This window comes from Pseudorca crassidens, chromosome 16, assembly GCF_039906515.1.
Source record: "Pseudorca crassidens isolate mPseCra1 chromosome 16, mPseCra1.hap1, whole genome shotgun sequence".
NCBI lineage: Eukaryota > Metazoa > Chordata > Mammalia > Artiodactyla > Delphinidae > Pseudorca > Pseudorca crassidens.
The window spans coordinates 75,489,829-75,513,232 of record NC_090311.1 but is presented as its reverse complement, the minus strand read 5'-3'; the positions used below and the strand labels follow the sequence as shown (position 1 = coordinate 75,513,232).

Sequence of the window (23,404 nt, the reverse complement as noted above, 5' to 3'; positions counted from 1 at the left end):
GGACGCTGGGCTCTCCCACAGCTGGGCGCCCTCGCCCCCGACCAGGCGCGACCGGCGGAGCCGAGCGAGCACGGGGGAGTCGAGCGCCACGCCGGCGGGGCAATTGGGCATGCTCAGAAGGCCGGCAGGTTTGGGTCTCACCCAGGCAGCTTGTGCATTACACCAGCACGCAGCCGAGGCGGGGGGTGGGGGGGGGGAGGAGGGAGGAGCGGGGGAGGCAGAAGAGGAGGAGCGGCCAGCAGTAGCCACGACCGCCACCACCAGGCAGAGGAAGAGTTCGCGAGGAAGGAAAGACCCTCCTCGCACTTGAAGCGCCTGGCATTTGCTTTTGGAAAAAGAGAATACAAGATAAAGGAGGAGACGGGAAGAAGAAGCGGGGGAAAGAAGTGAGGGGGGAGATAGAGGAAAAAAGGACGTGAACCGAAAGGGCTAGATCGTGCAGGGAGCCCGAGGCGCGGGGGCGGCAGTGCGGAGCCAGGAGCGCCGCCGCTTGGGCAGGTGCCGCGGCTGCTGCCCGGAGGCGGCATGTGACGCGCGGCCGCAGCTGCCCGCGGGCGGAGCGCTCTCGGACCCGGGAGCGCACACCGCGGGGCAAGTCGGTACCATCCCGAATCCCCACGCTCCTCCTCAGTTCGCCGGGGCGGCATAGGCGCTTCTGGAAAGACAGGCGATGAACCGAAGGGCGGCTCCGGGCATGGGCGGGCGGTCCTAGGACACTCGCTTCCTGAACGCCGAGCGGGAGGCGACCAACGGACGGTGGACCGGGCGCCTCCCGCGCTTTGGGGAAGCGCAGACGACCGGCGTGGGACGGCCACCTGGAGCGCAGCGGCCAGGTAAGGACTGCCCGCACCAAGCCGGCGCTGGGCAAAGCGGGTGGCGGTAGCGGTTGACCTAGTTTTTTTGCCTTGTCGCGTTGCAAAAGGAGGAAAAAGTTTTTTGCGCGAGTAGGAAATGCCCTTGCTATGGGGAGTTTAAAGCGGGTACTGGGGAGGGAGGAGAGAGTTGGTCTGTCGATTTGGGGGGCCGGGCGGAGGCTTGAACCTGGAGAGAGCGGCATCTTGGGCGGAGTTGGAGTTCTGGAACCAAGGGTGCGAAACGCCGGGGTGACCATGTGCGGGGAAAGCGACGAGAATAATACGAGCGGTGGCCGGGAAAGAACCTGGGATGCCCCACCCGGCGCTCTTTCGCTTGGATTCTCTGTCCCCCGAATGCGGAATCCGAGGCACGGAGTGTCCGGACAAGAGGAGCTTCTGGGGTCGGTGTGTGTGTGTGTGTGCGCGCGCGCGCGTATGTGTGTGTGGTGCGTGTGTAGGTCCCCCCATTTGATTTCCTAACGCTTTTAAGAAGGTTAAAGCAGACACCGGCCAACCTTGCAGTGGGGCCGCTACCTCGGATTGCATTTCAGGGACGAAAGAGGCAAATTTGGCACTTAGTGTAACACCTGGGCGAAGGTACTGAGCCCGGGTGCTCGTCTTCACTGACCCAGGCAGAGTTTGCGCTCGCGGAGCGGCAGCCGCTGGATTGCGGCGGATCTTCTCTCTGGAGCCCTCCCCCAGCGCAGCCTCCTTACAGCTGGGTTAATTTCTGTGTGATTTGAAGCGGTGGGGGTTAGGGGAGGGTTGACTCAAGCAGCAGAATTCACTTGTCTACTTGGCGCTTGTGCGTGCTGGCATGGTGATTCTGTTCGGCGTGTGTGCAACTCTCCTAGCACGCAGTTTGGAAGTGGTAGAGGAAGCAGAGGTTTGGGAATTGCATCCCATATGGACAGATTTCAAAACGCAAACATTCATTTGTCTGCAAGTGCTATTTGAACCTGTTCGATGGCTGTAAGGATATGCTTCCCTCCCGGTGTCCGTGTTTGCAATGTGAAACGATGGCTCTCCTTAGGAGGTAATTTAAGCGTTTATGTTGTTAAGGACACTGATTATTTCACTGTATGCTTTGCACAGACCCATCATTTCTCTCTTGGCCTCTGAATGCCAGCAAGCCAGTAGTCCTCCATGTGGGGTCTTTTGGGGTTATGATTGGAAAAATAATATTTGTAAAAAGTATATTGGCTGGTTATATAGTGCCCGATAATCTTACGTTGTGAGATCATTGTATTGCATGAAGCATTCATCACTATTTTCTGTGTTTAAAACAATGCCCCTGTATTTACTTAAGAGGCACTACACAAGAACATACACTTCAGAAAGGGGAGAGCTGACGCTGGAACAAATCCATGCATATAGACAGGGTTGTGATAGTAGCTTATTAATTAAGAAGAAGAAGAAGAAGAAAAACCCTGAGGTCTTTCTGTTCCAAATGTGGTGGGATAGATATGGTGGTGGGATAGATATGGCGTTGGGTGCACCCTCTTGTTATGGGAGCTGGTACTGTGGAGTATACGTAGAACACGCGTGCCTCTCCAGTGTGGATTCAGCATGCCACAGATACGTGGTTTTGATCATACACTCCTATCACTGAATAACCCATCTTTAGATTTTGTGTACATGGTTTTTTGCAATTAGCTTAATATGTAAATAGCTATTGTTGAGCTAGAAAGCACATTAATTTTGAAATGGGTTTCCATATGGAACTGTAACTTGAGCTTAAATTACTAATTTAAAATTAATTACATTGCAGGTCTGATTCAGACCATTTCTGTAGGCTGGGGAGGGTGGTATAAGATTGAATTTAATATGAAAATAGTAGTATTGAAATACTGACTTTTAAATAACAACCCATATTCCAATGTGCTTGATATTTAAAAAAGAATATGAGATGAAAAGTAGATTTTGAAAAGGATCCTCGACAGTGTATATACCTTTTGCGTGGAAAATTATGAGAAAAGTGTAATTTGGGGAAAAGGAAAGCAAGTTTATGGAATTGGTTAAGATTTACAGAATGATCCAGCGTGTTACAGTAATGAGTAGCTCTGCATTAAACCTGCATTTAAAGTTATTTAGGAAACTTTCCTTTAACGTTTAGAGAAATGGGTGATTGTTTATTACCTCATTTGTCTTCCTGGGACAAAAGGTAAAAATATAACTTCAAAAATATTATTTATTTCTGAAGATTATTTAGGCATACTTAAAAGTTCTTTAGGGCGCACCCTTTCATTTTCTCATCCTTATAAAGACAGCTGATTTATTTCCTTACAAAAAGAAACTTTGTTATTTTAAGTGTGTAAAAACATGAACTTCTTTGCATGATATTTTAGCATTTGATTGCAGACAACCTGTTGAACATGAGTCTAGAAAAAAATACGGAATTTGCAGAACTAGAATTTCTTGAATCCATACCAGGAAACTGATTAGACAGAAAATTAAACCATATGATTAAAAGCAAAGCTGCCTTGTGTATTTGAACATAAGAAAGTAAGTTTCTCTATCATTCCCGGAGCCAACATAGTGTTCTCTCCTAATAAAGTTGTTAACATTGGTAAAATTAGTTGCTTACCCCTAAATGGCCTGGACGTTGTCAGTGTAACTATTAAGAAACTGGGTCTTGTTTGCAGTGCAGGGAAGTTTATGTTGAGAACAGCTGTGATGTAGTGGCACTTCAGATAGGAGATGAATGAACTGTGACGCCTATGAAGCGTGAGCCTCTGATCGGGACGCAGAGAGATGCATCTGCCCTTCACTTATGGGACCTAATTTGATGTCATAATGTATTGTGACTAATAACATTTTCCTCACGTTGTGGTTCTGAAGTATCAGTGAGTGACTGGAAATGTTTTATTTTACACAATAGGTTGGTGAATTTAAAACACGTTTTTCTTACAGAAGAGTATCAAAAAGGCGTATATGGCTTCAGTTAAAAAAAAAAAATAAGCAAATCCCTCCACCATGATGATTTTTTAAAATTAATCAGGATAATAAAATGTGTCTCATGCTTAATCCTTGAATGCAGTGCTTTCCCGGGTGTGATGGCAGTGACGTGTTCCACAAGATTTTTCACCTTTCGATCTCATTTAGTCCAGAGGAATCCCTATCCTGGTTATTAGTCTTAACAGAACTTTGGGATAAAATTTCACCGTGAATGGAAAGTTTTAATTTTAGAGGGAGAATGTGAAGAGATCATTGAAGGAATTTGACAGGAGGCAAAGCTAGTCAAATTAGAAATTAATTTCAATTTCTCGAATCTGACAGTCTCTATCTTCTCCATTAAGGAAGTGGTCCTTGCTCCTATCACATTCAAAGTAGCCGCTTTGAATCCTAAATCAGCTGTCCCTGTACTTCTTCCTCCATGGACGCTCCGCAGAAAGGCTGTGCAAGTGCAAAGGTTCCCTCCTTCCGTTGTGAACCCAGCGTCTCTAGAGAGCTCTATTAGACATCTCCATTCCCTAAAAGTTGCATATCCTATGCAGTACAGATCTGCATTAGCATTGTCTTCAAACAAAGAAATGCAGAGTTTTGATGCAGCGAAGCTACTGCAAATGTTGAATCACAGTGGGCCTTACAGGAAGACTGTGTTCCCTCTCCAGAGCATGTCTTTCCCAGTGCACAGATGGAGATGATCGGACAGTAGTTGCAGAGTGGGTTTAAGAGTTGAAAGGCATGATGCCTGTGCACACACTTTTTGATCAGTCTCTAAAGCACTGTAAAATGCAGTGCGCGATTTGGTTGCCCACCCACCTTTATATTCCTTGGCGTGGAGCATGGAGAGCCAGTGTGTAGGTGTCCCTCTGGCTCAGTAGTTGGCTACTGTGTGTTCCTTTTTGTCCAGAAATTTGGGCGGCTTGCAGACTCCCCTGCCTCTGGCAGCCTCTCCCCTTCAGGCTGGCAGTTTTGTTCTCTCACCTGTTGGAACTTCCTGCTCATCAGCTCCCAAGGGCCAAGTCCTCTGGCGTGCACCTTCTCAGACTTCCTCTGCGGAGGTGCAGCTGCGGCTGGCCACGCTGACACAGGACCTGGGATCTACTGGTGATGACAGCAAGCCAACAGAAGGAATATTTGAGCCACTGCCATCTTCTTCTCACCAGTTGTGCCAGCTCATCCTGAAGCTAGCTAGAATGTGAACACTTTGAGGAGGAACAATGGTGGAAAAAAACCACAGTAGCTGGCGGGTGCGCTGTGGGGTTTGAGCTCTTGCCTTCCCCAGCCCTGTTCTGGTGAGACTGGGGGTGGGGGCAGGGCTGGCCTTCCTGATTCATCAACCGGTGCAGAAACAGAAGAAGGGAGTCTGAGACGGGATTACCTGCCCTAACCCTAGTGAGCTCTACTAATTGCCATGCCCAGCTAGCCTCGGTTTCTGCAACCCTTGTCATATTTGCCATTTCATAGGACTAAACTTTTCTCATGTTTTCAGTTTGCATTTGCAGGACTGAAGTTGTGCCTAGAAAGACTTTAGCGTGACCTTGACAGTCTCACCCTTTCCAAGAACTTCTGTCCAGAAGCAAGAGTTTACTCCTTCCCTTGCCAGTCTCTGCTGCAGTCCTGAAGTGGACAAACCCCTAGCTAGGCCTGAGGCAGGGCCACCCTTGGGACAGTGTATCATTTCTGCCTGGAGACTTGTGCTGCCAGGTTCCACTTGACAAATCTCCTTGTGTGTCATTGTTGGCAGGATCAAATCTCTGTTCTCCACTCTCCTCCTGGCCACTGTAATTTGAGTTGTTGACTCTCCACTACGGAATTAATCCTTCATTAGGTCATTTGTTCTAGCCTAGCCCCAGCTTATTTCCTGTCCCCGGTGTTCCCTTGAAATCCGGCACACCAGCTGAGCCATGACATATTCTACCTTCAGTCACCTCTACTGCAGGAAGTGGTGCTCGTCTAGACATCCTGGGTTGAGCAGGATATCCTCCAGTGACTGCTGTTTAGATAAAAGTCAGGTGAGGTTAAACCAGAGTAAAATACTACCAGCTGGTTTCAGAGAGGAGCGGGCTGCCAGATGTCTACTGCAAAGGCTGTGCCTTTACGGTCGTGAGGTGTTTTGATGTTCTTCCACTGAAGCCTTCTAATTGATCCCAGGTAGCTATGGCCATGGCATTAGATTCATACAAAAATATCCTGTCAGTAAGCTCTGGGAAAAGGCATCTGCTGACAGTCTGTGTCAGTATTTTTGTATTTATCACTTTGGAGTAGATTACCTCATTAGAATTGCCGGCGCGATCCAGTCTGGAGAGAAACCTAGTTATTGCTTAGCTAGGTACCACTTCTTGCGCACAGCCATTTGAAGTTTCATCCAGCCAGCTCTCACCTCCAGGGGACCCCAATCCAGTGGTATTGTGTGGACTCCAAGAATCCGTATACATTTCAAGTATCATTGGGTTCTGTGTGTCTGTATCTGTGTGTCTATGTATCTATCTTTATTTATCTCTATTTCTATTTCTATGTCTTTCTATCTGTATCTCTCTGTGTACATTCATTTAAAAGTATTATTGAGCACAGTGATTTTTTTGGTGATTTTCAATTTTTTTTAGTTCAAAATAGTCTAAAAGCACAACGTCTCTCATGCAGAGATCCCTCAAATCAATTGCATTGGAAAGAAGTTCTCATACATGAGATGGAAGCAAAGAGCCTCCTGTCTTCCTTGCCTGTGATTTCTCACGTATGTGATAACACATGTCACGTGCATTACCTCGTGGGAAGGGAGCCCTGCAGGGAAACTGGCATTGCCACAAGGTTCCTTTACATGGGGTCCTCCTTTCTTCCTTCTTTATCCCCAAACCCTTCTCATCACACAATAACCAGCCAACCTTTTTCAGCTTTCCTTGAGTGCGGCTATCACCCTGCTTTCCCTCTGATAAATTATTTTAAACCCCTCAATTCATTTAATAATAAGAAACTGAAAACATATCTAAGCAACTACAAGCCACATGTCCCTCATCTGAGTTCTGGTTGTTCTCACTATCTTTAATATTAAAGTCGACAGTCAAGGGTAACCCAGGTAGTATTTATGATTCTTTCTAAAGAAGTTAAGTCATGAGAGTGTTTAATAAGTACATTTTAATAAATACTTGCTTGAGTAAAATGAGTCTCTCTCTCTGTCTATCTGTCAATCATCTGTCTACCTATCCAGCCATCTCTGCTTTTCACTTATACACAGGAGTGTATATCCCTGTGGATATGCACTTATACACAGGAGTGTATATCCCTGTGGTAACGAGTGTTATCTAATGTGCCAGGCACAGTGGACCTTCTTTTTTTGGGTGCTCAGAAGGGTGAGTCCGGGGCTCGGCCTTCCAGGAGCACATGATCAATATGAGGTGAGAGCAGCTCCAGAAATCTCAGAACTGGAAGGTGATGTTAGACATTGTATTCGCTTCCTAGGGCTTAAAACAACAGAAATGTACCGTCTCATAATCCCCACACTCCCTTCAAAGGCCCTAATGGAGAACTCGTACTTGCCCCCTGCAGCTTCTGATGGCCGTGGCTGCATTCCCCGACCTGTGACTGCCTCTCACCACTGCCCGGAGTCAGATCGTCTCCTCCCTTTCTGTCCGTGTGTTTCCTCCTTTGTGTGTCCATCTTATAAGGATACGTGTGATTGCATGCAGGGCTCACCCAGAAAATCCAGGACAAGCTCCTCCTTTCAAGGGCCTTAGCTCTCACACCCTTTTACCATATAAGGTAATATTCACGGGTTTGGGGGATTAGGACGTCGACAGACATATCATTTGGGGGGGCCGTCATTCGGCTCACAGCAGAAGTCATCAGTGAAGAGCATCCTACTTTGTGACTCCCCATTGATGATTGTCCAACTGTGTGGTTTGTACGATTTGAGAAATTAACGCCCGCAACGCGTCTCATTCCATTTCCAGAGAGCAGGGAGAGGCAGAGCCTCCTTACAGCTGAGCCAGAAATCCAATTCCTACTCACTGTGCCTGTTGGCCTTCCTAATCATTCTGAAAATTATGATGGGAATACTTCTGATCTTTCTTCCATAAGAAAATCTTTATCAAGTTCAATAGTTTCAAGTTAAGTCAACCTAGCCCTTTCCGCCTCTTCTAACTTTTCATGTTCATTCCTAACATCTTCATTTACACTCGGTGAGTAACATCCACATATCTCTAATTTTACCGACTTCTGACTGTAACGTTTGCTCTCTGGCTTCCATCCTCAGGAGGTTCACAGAAACCGCTCGGCCAAAAACCACCTGTCCCCTCTTAGTCACAAACAAAAGGCCCTTTCCCGGGCATCCCCCTTCATCTCTTAGCAGCACCTTCAACCACCCTTCATTTTGAAAGCATTGTACTTCCCTGGCTGTCTTCCTCCTCTGGTTCCTCTTCCGCCTTCCAGCCTCCCTGCACCGTCTCCCGAGCTGCATGAGGCTCTGCAGGTCTTTCTCCTCCGTTGACTCCCATGCCTTTCTTGCACCCTTTTCCTTTTGTGACTTCATCCATTGTCATGATTTCCACTACTTTTCAATGTGGGTCACCCATCTTATCATCTCCAAGCCTGGTGTGGCTTCTGGAAGGGGCATTTCCGTGAGCTTGCTGGGTAGCACCGCCTTCATTTGTTTCTTCCTCGCCCTGCTCCCCTGAGGTTTCCCGTTTACATGCCTAGGGTGGCCACCCTGTGGCTTGGAGTTTTCTGAGTAATCTTGATTTGTTCTCTTGCATAGTTTCCCACATTTAGTCAGATACCAAATTGTAATAATTCAACCAAGTAATAGCTCACTCAACCTCTTGGCTTCTTTTCTTTCCTACTACCAACACCTCTGTTCACGGCTTTTCCAACTTTCATGTGCAGTCAGGTCACATGGGGATCTTGTGATAAAGGCAGACTCTGATTCAGGAGGGCTGGAGCGGGGCCTGGGGATCTGCATTTCTAACCCCCCCCAGGTGATGCTGATGCAATCAGACCTTTATACATTTCTCTGAGTCTCCAGGCTTCCCAGCTGATTTCACTGATTATAGTCCCTTCTTCTAATCCACTTTAGAGATTACTTTTATTGAAGATCAAGTCTGATCATTTTTTCCCTCCTATCCTCAAAACACTTCTCTGACATCCCCTTCTATTACCTATTGAATAACAATGAAATCTCTTACATCAGCATTCAGCTAGCATTCCATATGTTCCATGGTTTGGATTTACATTAATTCAATCTCAAGTCTCAAGGTCACCTTTAACTTTACCCGCAGTACTTGCTGTCCTGTACACCCCCTCTGCCATTTTCATGATTTTCACATGTTCTCATAATGCTTGGAATGCCCTTTCTTCCACATCCTCATGGGTCCAAATTTTAGCAATTTGTCAAGGACAAAGTGCTTGAAATGCCACTTTGCACTGTGAATTCATCTTTTAGTACTTTATCAGATTCTCAGTTTTATCACTGATCACATTCACTCTTATTTGTGTGTGTGTGTATAAATTATTTCAAATACTAGAGTGTGAAGTGCTTGAATGATGATGCCATGTTGCATTTGTCTTTGATTGCCCTAAAGTACTTACTATGGAGTCATCCCCATAAAATGCTCAATATACATATCGACATATAAAGTATGTAAATATAGTGGTTTTGATGTTTTTCTCATTATAAAAATAATATGGATTACACAGAATTCAGTCATGAAAGAAATATATTATGTCAAAAGTAAAAGTCCATCATGACCCAGTGCCCCCAAAGGTAACCAAGGTTAACAATTTGATGCATAATCCTCTGATATTTTTCTGTACATATCCTAACATTCATGCAAAACTGGGATAATAATAGACTTTTGTGAGCTGACTTTAAATGTAAATCTACCTCCTTAATTTTTAAATCTGCAGTGTGTTCTAAAAGATTGACTGATTTCACTGCATAAAAATCAATCCACTTAAAGTGGCCCAGCAATAAAGAAATCTGTTTGCTTTGAATTTCTGATTAGTTAAGCATGTCTATGTTCAGCACTTTCTCTGCCCCCAGGATCATACTAGACACTTCAGATTTGTAAGAGTAACACACAAACACTGCCTTAGAAGACACAAGCTGTTCTTATGCCTTCAGGCTAATGTCGGCCAGTGGACTAATGGAGGTACAGTGGTCACTCATTTTCGATGCCAGATTGAAATCATCATGTTTGATGACATGCACTCTCAGATCGTTAACTTTTATGTTGAAGTTGAAGCTTTTGCATTAATTAGATCCATAAAGTACAGGTGACTCATTTTGAATTCTGAATGTGGACATTTTAGTCTGTCTAACGCACACATATATGTATATTTGTTTTTGTTTCATGAATGAATATAAGTTTGGAATAAAAACAGAAAAACTTTTAACAAAGACGACAAAATCTTGTATGTGCAATAAAACTACAATTTAGGGAGAAGTATGGAGAAAAAACATCATAATGATCTGTGTCTTAGAATGCCAGTAAGTCAAGGCACAATATGACACATTTGTTGAAAAGAGAATTCCTTTAGAATTTGTAATCAATATTCCCCTAAGAATTTTGAAGAGAGAAATCTTTTTTTTTTTTTTTTTTTTGTGGTACGCAGGCCTCTCCCTGCTGCGGCCTCTCGCGCTGCGGAGCACAGGCCCCGGACGCGCAGGCCCAGCGGCCATGGCCCACGGGCCCAGCCGCTCCGTGGCATGTGGGAAGAGAGAAATCTTAATAATGATGAATGTTTGTTATTGCTACCCTATTTGTCATTTAGAAAAATGTTTGTGGTAGAATTCTGGAAGATAATTTTCCTGGATAGTGGGAGGGCAGGTATATGGTCAGGGAATCTAGAATTGTCAGCAAAATTGGTTGTGTCTTAAGAAGAAATACTTAAAACTAGAATGCCAAGACAGTAAGGGGAGAAAACTTTGAACCTGTATGAGATTTCTGCAGTGTGAGTTAGTGACATTATAAAAAGAATATTTCTGCATCCTGTTGAGTGATTCACCCAGGGTCCCAAAATTCACAGGCCTGGATCTTTTGACTCTGTGTCTGGTTTTCTCTATCCTTTCATGCTAGATCTCTTCTCAGGACCCAACTCACCTCTTTCTCGCTTGACATCCTCTCTCGGTGATTTCAGCTGCGCTTAGGGCTTCAAGTGTCGGTAGACATAGTTTTGTAGGCCGTAGCTCTTCCCCTGAGTGCTAGATTTCCATGCTGGCACCCTGTTGGACATTTCCACAAAGAATATCAATCAGGCACCTGTCATGTACCATTTGGACTCTGGAACCCATCATCTTTCTCCAAGATATGCTGTTCCTCCTATTTTTTTCCTGTATTAATTGACTGCATCACAGTCATCCTAGGAGCTCAGACTTGAAGCATCTCCAATCGGCATTTCCTTTATACCCTCCCTCCTCTCGTGCAGTCTCTAAATCCTACTGGATTTTCCTGAACCATCTCATCAGTTCCTTCCTTCCTACTCCCACTCCCATTTTCTTGATACAGGCCTTCCCCAACCCCCCCCAACCCACCCCCGCACTGTCCCGATGGCCTCTGACTTGTCTTTTTGCTTTGTTTGCTTGTACCTATTCTACAATGAGATCAAAGTCCATTACCGTTTCACTCTCCATAACTTTCAGCCCCTTCTTCCTTTCCCCCCTCTGCTGTGGCACTGTAGCCACGTCAGCCTGCTTTGAGGGTCCTGGGATGTGCCTCTAGGTAGACCCTCCACACTTCCTGAAATGTGCTCCCTAGCTTTGGCCTTAGCAGTCCTGCAAACAGGAGGAGGCCTGCATGCCTCCTCTAAGACAATTCGTCTCTTCATTCCCCATGCCCCTTGAGTGTATTATTCTTTGCCATACTTGTTTCCACTAGAATAAACGATGCAAATATCAAAGTTTTCCTCTGGATTTTGAGCTTCTTATCAGGAGCCACCCATTATTTATTTATCTATAACCAGGACTTACACATTGTGAAATGGGGATGCGCAACTCACTATATTGAATGATGGTTAGATCTCTGTCAGGGCAGAGATGTTTATGTTATGTTTTATTCATGATACAGTCCAAGGGTCTAAACAGTGCTTGGCAATAGTACTCGCATTAAGTATTGGTTCTTGAATGAATTCCTTCTTACTGTCCCTTTTGGGGTGGGGGAAGAAATCTGAGGTTTAGAAGTTTTCAGTGTATTTTGATAATGACAGGATAGTTTACATGTTAATAAACAGTAAGGAGTTCTTGATGAATATGATACAGAACATAATAAAATTATCCCAGGTCAGACTCAGAGTTTCACTTGCTTGAAGCGTCGTCTGCAAGGATATAATGGTTGCCCTGGTGACCCTAATATTTTGAGAGGCATTGTTCTCTCAGATAACAGCTAACAAATTAGGGCTCTTCTCACCAACTTGTTCTAGTGGCCAGGACTTTTGAAGGAGTCATTTTTCATTGATCACCAGTTGCTATAAGTAGCCAGGTCTCCTAAGGGCTTTTCATAATCACTGGAAAGATTTCCATGACAGGGATTTAAGGTGATGTTTCTACCATTGTGGCCTAGGATCATTTGACCAAAATCACCTGGGGTAGTTGTTAAACTGTAGCCTTGGGGATTGAAACTAGATCAGCTGAATTAGAATGGGGGGAGGGGCGGGGTCTGCAATCTGCATTTTAAATAAATACCTTGAATGATACTTCTGCCAGCTAAATTTTAAAATCCACTAATGGAAGAGAGAGACAAAATATTTTGTTTGAGAGAACGATTGAATGAGCTAGAGAAACACTTTAGAAACACTTTGTATTTTTTTTAAGTAGATTAATAGCCTGGATTGGCAAGGGGTACATTATCTTAGGCTGTTCTCTGGTAAAATGAGCCATTCAATTTCGGGTGTTTCTCAGGCTCTGAGGAAGGGCAGAGTGCTCTTTTCCACTGAAATTTAAACACAATTGAGGAATGACTGAGGTCTCAGGTATAGAATTAAGGTGAAACCATTTCCATCACATGTACCCCTTGGTAACTAAATATATAGTTTTTTAAAAATATGGATAACATTGTTCACAAGGTGCTATAAAAACAAATTATCTCAAATACATCTAGTCCTGAACACTTTTTCTTTGTTTCTTGTGTCGTACCATGGAACTATATCAGAAGCGGACCACATTTTTGCATGTGTATAATGCTATATTTAGAGTCTAACTTTCTGAGCAAGTACATCACATATATTATTGATGTGAACAACAGGGTGTCAATAAAGGAATGACAAAATAGTCTATAAATGCTGCATATGTGCAGAGTAGTTTAATTAATATGAATGGTCTTAGAAATGGACATAGATTAGTTTTGCTCAATTAAAGGGCATTTTATAATAGATCTTCTAGACGTGAGTGCATTTTAAAAAGCATATACAGTACAACTAATACTTTCACACAGATTTAATGTAAAGTATAACATAAATTTTAAGAGAATTAAACAAAATTGTCAATCACTCTGTTCCTTAGAACTTTAGAAATTCCTCTGGTAGGGGACCCACACAGTCTGGCCTATTTTCAGCTTTTCTACCGGCCATTCACTTGTTCATTAAATTTAAGTTCCTGAATTGTTTCAGGCACTGTTCTAGATGCTAGAGATAATTAGATGAATAGTCATTCTGCTTTCATGGAACTTATGTCTTTGTGAATTCAAATCCATAAAACCTGGAATAATATTCCCAGGGTTTTCTAAACAGGCCTGTTCCTCCTTAGTGTCAAGAAGAGAGGAGATGGGGGTGTTAGGATAGTGTAACCAATTAGATGTGTGATCTTCCTTAGGCTTTACTTTCCCCTCACCTCTTAAACATGGGGTTTAGATTAAATTTTTCTCGGCAAAATACTGCTGCTTTTCTAGAAAAATTAGACTGCTGTTACTAACTTTTGCCACTAGATGGCAAACATCTGCATTTGTGTGTCCGAGTGAGTCAAGTTTTGAAAATTAAAATGAGGTTGAAAACGATTCACTTGATATGAAAAATAATGTTGTCAGTCTCACATGAATGAGAGGTAGCGGTTGCTCCTATGTGCCATGGATTCCATCCTTTAAACGTGACCATTTTAAAACTCCCTGGCATCTACTTTTCCATGTGGCTACCTGCTCTGTTTCTTTTCAAATGCAGGGCAACCCATTTTTGAAATGCTTTTTGAAAATCACATATATTGCTGAAGTTATGATATAACAGTGAGTCTTTAATGTACTTTTACCAGTGTTCTTTTTGTATGAAAATTAAAATAGTCTTTTCAAGCTGAGGCATAGATGAATACACTGGGTGGATCTAGAGAATGTGTTAACTTTGTCAGATATAACATGAGAAACAAATGTTTCATTTTCCTGTGACAGAAGAAACAAAGATACTAGATACTCTCTGCCTGACTACTTCACTTGATCTACTTTTGGCTACAAGAGTCCAAAGAAAATGAAACAGGAACAGAAGTTACATCTGGCAAATCACATATATAAACCAAGATTAGCATCACTGTTACAGAACTGAAAACTGGCCCAAAGCCTGGTGATGAAGAGCCCACCTGTATCCCCTTTTCAGCAAGGAAATAAGTAACCAAAGCATGAACACAAGCATGTCTTTTGGAAGACCGAGGGTGCCATATCAAGTCCAAACAACACTAAGCTATGAAAAGTAGTGCCCACTGACTCTAAATTTCTGGGAAACCCACACCAACTACACATACCGCCTTTGACTTTCTAAGACAAGATTGTTTTGAGGCAGCTAGGTTATACAAATTTGCAGCAAGTCTTGACCCTAGATATGTGCTTATAATCTACAAAGATGTTCACTTGTAAAACAGAGTTTTCTGGGCCAAGTTGTTCTTGGGATTCAAAGGGTGAAGAAGCCAGATCTTTTTGGAGGGTTACCAGGTACTTGGTGGTGTAAAGGATTTCACTTGAGAGAGATACTGTAAAAGGACCAGTAAGGTTTAAATAGATGGAGACGCAAGGTAGAATATTTAGGCAAAACTTAACTTACATGTGAAAACCCCTTGCCGTTTTTGGTCTATACCATGAACACTCCATCTCAGATCCTTTGCACTTACTGTTCTGTTTGGAACGCTCTTTGTCCAGAAACCTATACAGCTTGCTTCTGCACTTAAGATATGTCCTCAGATATCACCTTATCAGGCCAGCATTTTGTGATCACCTCATCTGAAACAGCATGCACCTCTTTCATCATTCACCATCTCCTTAATCTGTTGTTTTTCTCTTCTGAGCATTTATCACCACCTGATACAATACATATTAATTTTTTTTTGTTTCATTTATAGTCTGTTTACACCCACTACAGCATGAGCTCTCTGAGACCAAGGAATTAATCTTTTATTTTAATTGCTAAATATCCAGTTCCTAGAACACTGCCTGGCCCAGAGTAGGCTGCTGTCAAACCCTAAATGACTAAATGGATATGCAATGCGCTTTTCCTAGAGCCTGCAGGAGTGAAGCCCTGCTGACTGTTTTTTTTTCTCTTTTTGGCTTCTGGCATCTTAGTTTCCTGACCAGTGACTGAACCCTGGCCTTCGGCAGTGAAAGCTTGCTGTCCTAACCACTGGACCACCAGGGAATTTGCGGTGCCATGTTTATTTTTCTTATTTATTTTGTTAACATCTTTATTGGAGTATAACTGCTTTACAACGGTGTGTTAGTTTCTGCTGTATAGCAAAGTGAGTCAGCTATACGTATACATATATCCCCATATCCCCTCCCTTTTGCGTCTCCCTCCCACCCTCCCTATCCCACCCCTCTAGGTGGTCACAAAGCACGAAGCTGATCTCCCTGTGCTATACGGCTGCTTCCCACTAGCTATCTATTTTACATTTGGTAGTGTATATATGTCCATGCCACTCTCTCACTTAGTCCCAGCTTACCCTGCCCCCCCCATGTCCTCAAGTCCATTCTCTACGTCTGTGTCATTATTCCTGTCCTGCCCCTAGGTTCATCAGAACCTTTTTTTTTTTTTTAAGATTCCATATGTATGTGTTAGCATACGGTATTTGTTTTTCTCTTTCTGACTTACTTCACTCTGTATGATAGACTCTAGGTCCATCCACCTCACTACAAATAACTCAGTTTCATTTCTTTTTATGGCTGAGTAATATTCCATTGTATATATGTGCTGCATCTTCTTTATCCATTCATCTGTCGATAGACACTTAGGTTGCTTCCATGTCCTGGCTATTGTAAATAGAGCTGCAGTGAACATTGTGGTACATGACTCTTTTTGAATCATGGTTTTCTCAGGGTATTTGCCCACTACTGGGATTCCTGGGTTGTATGGTAGTTCTACTTTTAGTTTTTTAAGGAACCTCCATACTGTTCTCCATAGTGGCTGTATCAATTTACATTCCCACCAACAGTGCAAGAGGATTCCCTTTTCTCCACACCCTCTGCAGCATTTATTGTTTCTAGATTTTTTGATGATGGCCGTTCTAACTGATGTGAGGTGATACCTCATTGTGGTTTTGATTTGGATTTCTCTGATGATTAATGATGTTGAGCATCCTTTCATGTGTTTGTTAGCAGTCTGTATCTTTCTGGAGAAATGTCTGTTTTAGGTCTTCTGCCCATTTTTGGATTGGGTTGTTTGTTTTCTTGATACTGAGCTGCATGAGCTGCTTGTATATTTTGGAGAGTAATCCTTTGGCAGTTGCTTCATTTGCAAATATTTTCTCCCATTCTGAGGCTTGTCTTTTCGTCTTGGTTATGGTTTCCTTTGCTGTGCAAAAGCTTTGAAGTTTCATTAGGTCCCATTTGTTTTTTTTCTTTTTATTTCCACTTCTCTAGGGGGTGGGTCAAAAAGGATCTTGCTGTGATTTATGTCATACAGTGTTCTGCCTATGTTTTTTTCTAAGAGTTTTATAGAGTCTGGCATTACATTTAGGTCTTTAATCCATTTTGAGTTTATATCTGTTTATGGTGTTAGGGAGTGTTCTAATTTCATTCTTTTACATGGAGCTGTCCAGTTTTCCCAGCACCACTTATTGAAGAGGCTGTCTTTTTTCCATCGTATACTCTTGCCTCCTTTATAAAAGATAAGGTGACCATATAACATGGGTTTGTCTCTGAGCTTTCTATCCTGTTCCATTGATCTATATTTCTGTTTTTGTGTCAGTTTTGTGTCTTGATGCCTGTAGCTTTGTAGTATAGTCTGAAGTCAGGGAGCCTGATTCTACCAGCTCTGTTTTTCTTTCTCAAGATTGCTTTAGCTATTCGGGGTCTTTTGTGTTTCCATACAAATTGTGAAATTTTTTGTTCTAGTTCTGTGAAAAATGCCACTGGTAGTTTGATAGGGATTGCATTGAATCTGTAGATTGCTTTGGGTAGTATAGTCATTTTCACAATGTTGATTGTTCCAATCCAAGAACATGGTATATCTCTCCATCTGTTGGTATTATCTTTAATTTCTTTCATCAGTGTCTTATAGTTTTCTTCATAGAGGTCTGTTGTCTCCTTAGGTATGTTTATTCCTAGGTATTTTATTCTTTTTGCTGCAGTGGTAAATGGGAGTGTTTCCTTAATTTCTCTTTCAGCTTTTTCATCATTAGTGTCTACGAATGCAAGAGATTTCTGTGCATCAATTTTGTATCTTGCCACTCTACCAAATTCATTGATTAGCTCTAGTTTCTGGTAGCATCTTTAGGTTTCTCTGTGTGTAGTATCATGTCATCGGCAAACAGTGAGTTTTACTTCCCTTTTTTCCTATATGGATTCCTTTTGTTTCTTTTTCTTCTCTGATGGCTGTGGCTAAAACTTCCAAAACTATGTTGAATAATAGTGGTGAGTGGGCAACCTTGTTTTGTTCCTGAACTGAGAGGAAATGGTTTCAGGTTTTCACAACTGAGAACAATGTTGCCTGTGGGTGTGTCATATATGGCCTTTATAATGTTGAGGTAGGTTCTCTATATGCCTACTTTCTGGAGAGTTTTTTCTATCAAAAATGGGGGTTGAATTTTGTCAAAAGCTTTTTCTGCATCTATTGAGATGATCATATGGTTTTCCTCCTTCAATTTGTTAATATGGTATATCACATTGATTGATTTGCATATATTGAAGAATCCTTGAATTCCTGGGATACACACCACTTGATCATGGTGTATGATCTTTTTAATGTGCTGTTGGATTCTGTTTGCTAGTATTTTGTTGAGGGTTTTTACATCGATGTTCATCAGAGACATTGGCCTGTAGTTATCTTTTTTTGTGACATCTTTGTCTGGTTTTGGTATCAGGGTTATGGTGGCCTTGTAGAATGAGTTTGGGAGTGTTCCTCCCTTTGCTGTATTTTGGAGGAGTTTGAGAAGGATAGGTGTTAGCTGTTCTCTAAATGTTTGATAGAATTCGCTTGTGAAGCCATCTGGTCCTGGGCTTTTGTTTGTTGGAAGATTTTTAATCACAGTTGCAATTTCAGTGCTTGTGATTGGTCTATTCATATTTTCTATTTCTTCCTGGTTCAGCCTTGGAACGTTGTGCTTTTATAAGAATGTGTCCATTTCTTTCAGGTTGTCCATTTTATTGGCATATAGTTGCTTGTAGTAGTCTCTTAGGATGCTTTGTATTTTTGCAGTGTCAGTTGTTACTTCTTCTTTTTCATTTCTAATTCTATTGATTTGAGTCTTCCTTTTTTTCTTGACGAGTCTGGCTAATGATTTGTCAATTTTGTTTATCTTGTCAAAGAACCCGCTTTTGGTTTTATTGATCTTTGCTATAGTTTCCTTCATTTCTTTTTCATTAATTCTGATCTGATTTTATGATTTCTTTCCTTCTGCTAACTTTGGGGTTTTTTGTTCTTCTTTCTCTAATTGCTTTACATGTAAGTTTAGTTTGTTTATTTGAGATGTTTCTTGTTTCTTAAGGTAGGATTGTATTGCTATAAACTTCCCTCTTAGAACTGCTTTTGCTGCATCCCATAGGTTTTGGGTCATTGTGTTTTCATTGTCATTTCTCTCTAGGTATTTTATTTCCTCTTTGATCTCTTTAGTGATCTTTTGGTTATTTAGTAGTGTATGGTTTAGCTTCCATGTGTTTGTATTTTTTACAGTTTTTTTCCTGCAGTTGATATCTAGTCTCATAACATTGTGGTTGGAAAAGATACTTGATATTATTTCAATTTTCTTAATTTAACCAACGCTTTATTTGTGACCGAAGATATGGTCTCTCCTGGAGAATGTTCCATGAGCATTTGAGAAGAAATTGCATTGTGTTGTTTTTGGATGGAATGTCCTATAAATATCAATTAAGTCCATCTTGTTTAATGTGTCATTTAAAGCCTGTGTTTTCTTATTTATTTTCATTTTGGATGATCTGTCCATTGGTGAAAGTGGGGTGTTAAAGTCTCCTACTATGATTGTGTTACTGTTGATTTCCCCTTGTATGGCTGTTAGCATTTGCCTTATGTATTGAGGTGCTCCTATGTTGGGTGCATAAATATTTACAATTGTTATATCTTCTTCTTGGGTTGATCCCTTGATCATTATGTAGTGTCCTTCTTTGTCTCTTGTAATAGGCTTTGGTTTAAAGTCTATTTTGTCTGATATGAGAATTGCTACTCCAGCTTTCTTTTGATTTCCATTTGCATGGAATATCTTTTTCCATCCCCTCACTTTCAGTCTGTATGTGTCCCTAGGTCTGAAGTGGGTCTCTTGTAGACAGCGTATATACGGGTCTTGTTTTTGTATTCATTCAGCCAGTCTATTTCTTTTGGTTGGAGCTTTCAGTCCATTTACATTTGAGGTAATTATTGATATGTATGTTTCTATTACCATTTTCTTAATTGTTTGGGGCTTGTTTTTGTAGGTCTTTTTCTTCTCTTGTGTTTCCTGCCTAAAGAAGTTCCTTTAGCATTTGTTGTAACACTGGTTTGGTGGTGCTGAATTCTCTTAACTTTTGGTTGTCTGTAAAGGTTTTAATTTCTCCATGGAATCTGAATGAGATCGTTGCCGGGTAGAGTAATCTTGGTTTTAGGTTTTTCCCTTTCATCACTTTAAATATGTCCTGCCACTCCCTTCTGGCTTGCAGAGTTTCTGCTGAAAGATCAGCTGTTAACCTTCTGGGGATTCCCTTGTATGTTATTGGTTGTTTTTCTAACTTGCTGCTTTTAATATTTTCCCTGTATTTAATTTGTGATAGTTCGATTAATATGTGTCTCAGCGTGTTTCTCTTTGGGTTTATCCTGTATGGGTGTCTCTGTGTTTCCTGGACTTGATTATTTCGTTTCCCATGTTAGGGAAGTTTTAGACTATAATCTCTTCAAATATTTTCTCAGACTCTTTCTTTTTCTCTTATTCTTCTGGGACCCCTATAATTTGAATGTTGGTGTGTTGAACATTGTCCCCGAGGTCTCTGAGACTGTCCTCAATTCTTTTCATTCTTTTTTCTTTATTCTGCTCCCCGGCAGTTATTTCCACCATTTTATCTTCCAGCTCACTTATCCCTTCTTCTGCCTCAGTTATTCTGCTATTGATTCCTTCTAAAGTATTTTTAATTTCAGTTATTGTGTTTTTCATTATTATTTGTTTGCTCTTTAGTTCTTCTAGATCCTTGTTAAATGTTTCTTGTATTTTCTCCATTCTGTTTCCAAGAGTTTAACTCATGTTAACTATCATTACTCTGAATTCTTTTTCAGATAGGTTGCCTATCTCGTTTTCATTTATTTGGTCTTGCAGGTTTTTACCTTGCTCCTTCGTCTGTAACATTTTTTTTGGTCATTTCTTTCTTTCTTTTTTTTGATGGGTGAAGCTGTATTCCTGTCTTACTGGCTGTTTGGCCTGAGGCATCTAGCACTGGAATTTGCAGGCAGTTGGATAGAGCCAGGTCTTGGTGCTGAGATGAGGACTTATGGAAGGTGTCACTCTGGTTAATATTCCCTGGGGTCTGAGGTTCTCTGTTAGTCCAGCAGTTTGGACTTGGAGATCGCACCACAGGAGCTTGGGCCCGACCTCCCACCTGGGAACCAAGATCCTGCAAGCCGGTTGCTGGGGGTTCCTCCCGTCCCGTTAGGTGCCCGTGCCCTATCGGTGCCTGGTAGGTGCCCTAGTTGTGCAGAGACACGAATTCTGCATCCTCCTTTTCCACTATCTTGGCTCCGCCCCTATTTTTCTTATTGCAGAAGGGAAAACTGACAAACCTATCCCATATTTTCCTTTCAACCAGGGCCTTTTCTTTTGAACATCCATGTTGAAATAGTCACTAATAGCATCATTTACAATGAATAACAGATTACAGGTTAACAATTGTAGGCTTGAAGAATAATGAAATAAACTAGCACATTCAATCAAATTGAATATGGCCAGCTTTTTTTTCAATAATGCTATTTGACCCTGTTTTTCTGTTAGAATTAGATAAGAGAGAAACAACTTGTTGCCTTCTTATTCTTTTCAATTCTATTTTTGTAAATGCCCACTGACTTAATTACGAACATATGCTTTAAAAAGGAAGTAAAGAAATTCTTCTCCTTGTAAAATGGAAGAGGAAGATGGAGTAGAGATTTTCTGTAGTTGGGATTCTGTGTCATACTTTAGGAAGTCAGCGGTTGAGTGCCTACCGTGTGCCACTGTGCAAAACATGATACACAAGAGTATGTTGGCCTGGGATGCTCTTGACATGTCATAATATACTTAATTTTCTATGTTACTTTGCTAACATGATTTATAGTGGTTCAGTTAGGCTGAGTCTCTCTAAAATAATGAAATGGTATACTCTGTTAGCGTTTTCACAACCAAGTCCAGGTTTTGAAATATTGCTAAACATGCTTGAAGGTAATGTTTTCTGTCTTTCCATCCATCACACATTTATTAAGCAGCCGCTAATGCCAGGATGGTGCTCCACGCTGGAGACAGAGTGATGAGGAAAGAAGACAGGGTCTTGCCCTAATGGAGTTTGAGGTTTGAGTGAATCAACTAATTTTTCTTTCTGTTGAGAAGTAGCTTTAAAAAGTAGTATAATGTAAGAGACAGTCTGGTTTGAAGGATGCTGATGTGGGCCTAATCATGAGAAGATCAGCATCCCTAATACTGGAAATTGTGTTCTGTTGGTGGTTGGGTAGAAGGCACTCCCTGGAGATACGGTTTCTTTGGAACCTGGGCATCACCAAATCACACACACACTCAAGTTTAGAAACTGTCTTGACCTCACTTGGGCCTGAGTTTTTCCCATCTCAGATCTTGAAACCATATGTGTATGTGAAAACCTTTGACGGTCTGGGCTCTGAATCAAGGCAGAAAACAATATTTGTGTAGGTGTGGCTTCAAAGCAGATATTTGGAAAGTTTGGAAGATATCTTTCTGGGATCACATAGGTTAGTGGTCAAAGAGAATTTGGGATGGTCATGAGCTTGGCTCATTGATCTCTAAAAGGTAATGAGATGCTTGGAGTTGGCATCAAAGAATTCACTGAAGAGAGAATGTCTTTTGTTAAAACAAAATCAGTGATCTAGGTAATAGGGCAGTTTTGATTTGAGGGTATCTACTGTTCTCTTCTAACATTTTAAAGAAGCTTCTGGTGTATGGTATTAGATGTCTGATATTAACCTTAAAAATTGTTTCAATCACAAAATGCCCTCATGCTCCCAGAATTTGTAAGGTCCTTCTGAGTGTTTACCAATTTACATTCCCAAGTTCTCCAACCATTATTTCTTCTTTTACCTTTTCCTTTAATCCAGTGTTTCTCAAGTGGATTTTCCTCATTAATGCCCTCCCCATCCTAGGAGCCTTTTAGACTTTTTTTTTCCCTTAATCATGAAAATTTTAATGCCATACATTTATTGTGTATTTGTTTATAAAATGTGACCATTTAGAGAGTCAGAAACCATTGCAATCTCTAAGACATTTTCACCCTCTAAGAACTCATTTTCACCCCCTTTGGGGTGATATCACCCCCATAGAATGCATGCTTTAATCATTTATAGCAGGACGATATGAAGGCAGGAGTGATTCCATGCCCCACCGCACTCACAGTCCCTCAGTCCCCTTTCTCTCTCCTCTCCCCAGAAGTTCTGCAGTGTTGACAGGATTCCCTCACTGAAGTCTGCAGGATCCCTTCTCACCCCCTTCCTCCATTGCCATCTCTTAGTTGAATTCTGTGATCCTTCAGGACTGGTCCCTGTGTAGACTCACCAGCTATCCCTAGAGAAGGATTTCCATTAAAACGTCAACAGGGATGTCCCTTAATACTTGGTTTCTGAGCAGTAGAAAAGATCAGTATATTTTTTTCGGAGGCAAAATGTGAAAATCCAAGCACGATTTCATGTATCTTCCTGCTTCTTATTGCTTTTTTTCAGCCCCATTGGCTCAGGGAGTCCTAAGCTGGCTGTGTTCTTCCTGGCAAATCTGCCTGTTCCCAGCACCCAAGTGCAGTTGAGATACAGGACTGCCTAGATACGTCCACTCTGTTGTATTTTTAATATGATTTTACACAGTCCTTGCATTCTTGTGCCACCAAAGAGTTTTCAAGCTTTTGTAGTACCCCAGGCCTTTAGAAAGTCGCAAAGTTCCCAAGGCTGCAATAAAATGATAGCATCCTCAGTGCCCACCCTTCTGGATCCCCATTCATGAGAGGCAACCATTTTCATCTCTTTAGGCTCTTTTT

At 41.9% G+C, this 23,404-nt stretch overlaps 1 protein-coding gene across 4 annotated transcripts in view; it reads left to right on the top strand.

Moving 5' to 3' along the window:
- Positions 1 to 250: 250 nt before the first annotated feature.
- CHRM3 (cholinergic receptor muscarinic 3) overlaps positions 251 to 23,404 on the top strand; it is a 516,440-nt gene continuing 493,286 nt past the window's right edge. For 3 of the 4 annotated variants that reach the window (XM_067710998.1, XM_067710997.1, XM_067710995.1), the window contains exon 1: positions 251 to 833. The gene's annotated coding sequence lies outside the window, so the exon portion shown is untranslated. Of the gene's footprint in view, positions 834 to 1,688; positions 1,891 to 23,404 lie in introns of those variants that run through there. The other variant, XM_067710996.1, reaches the window with a different exon arrangement.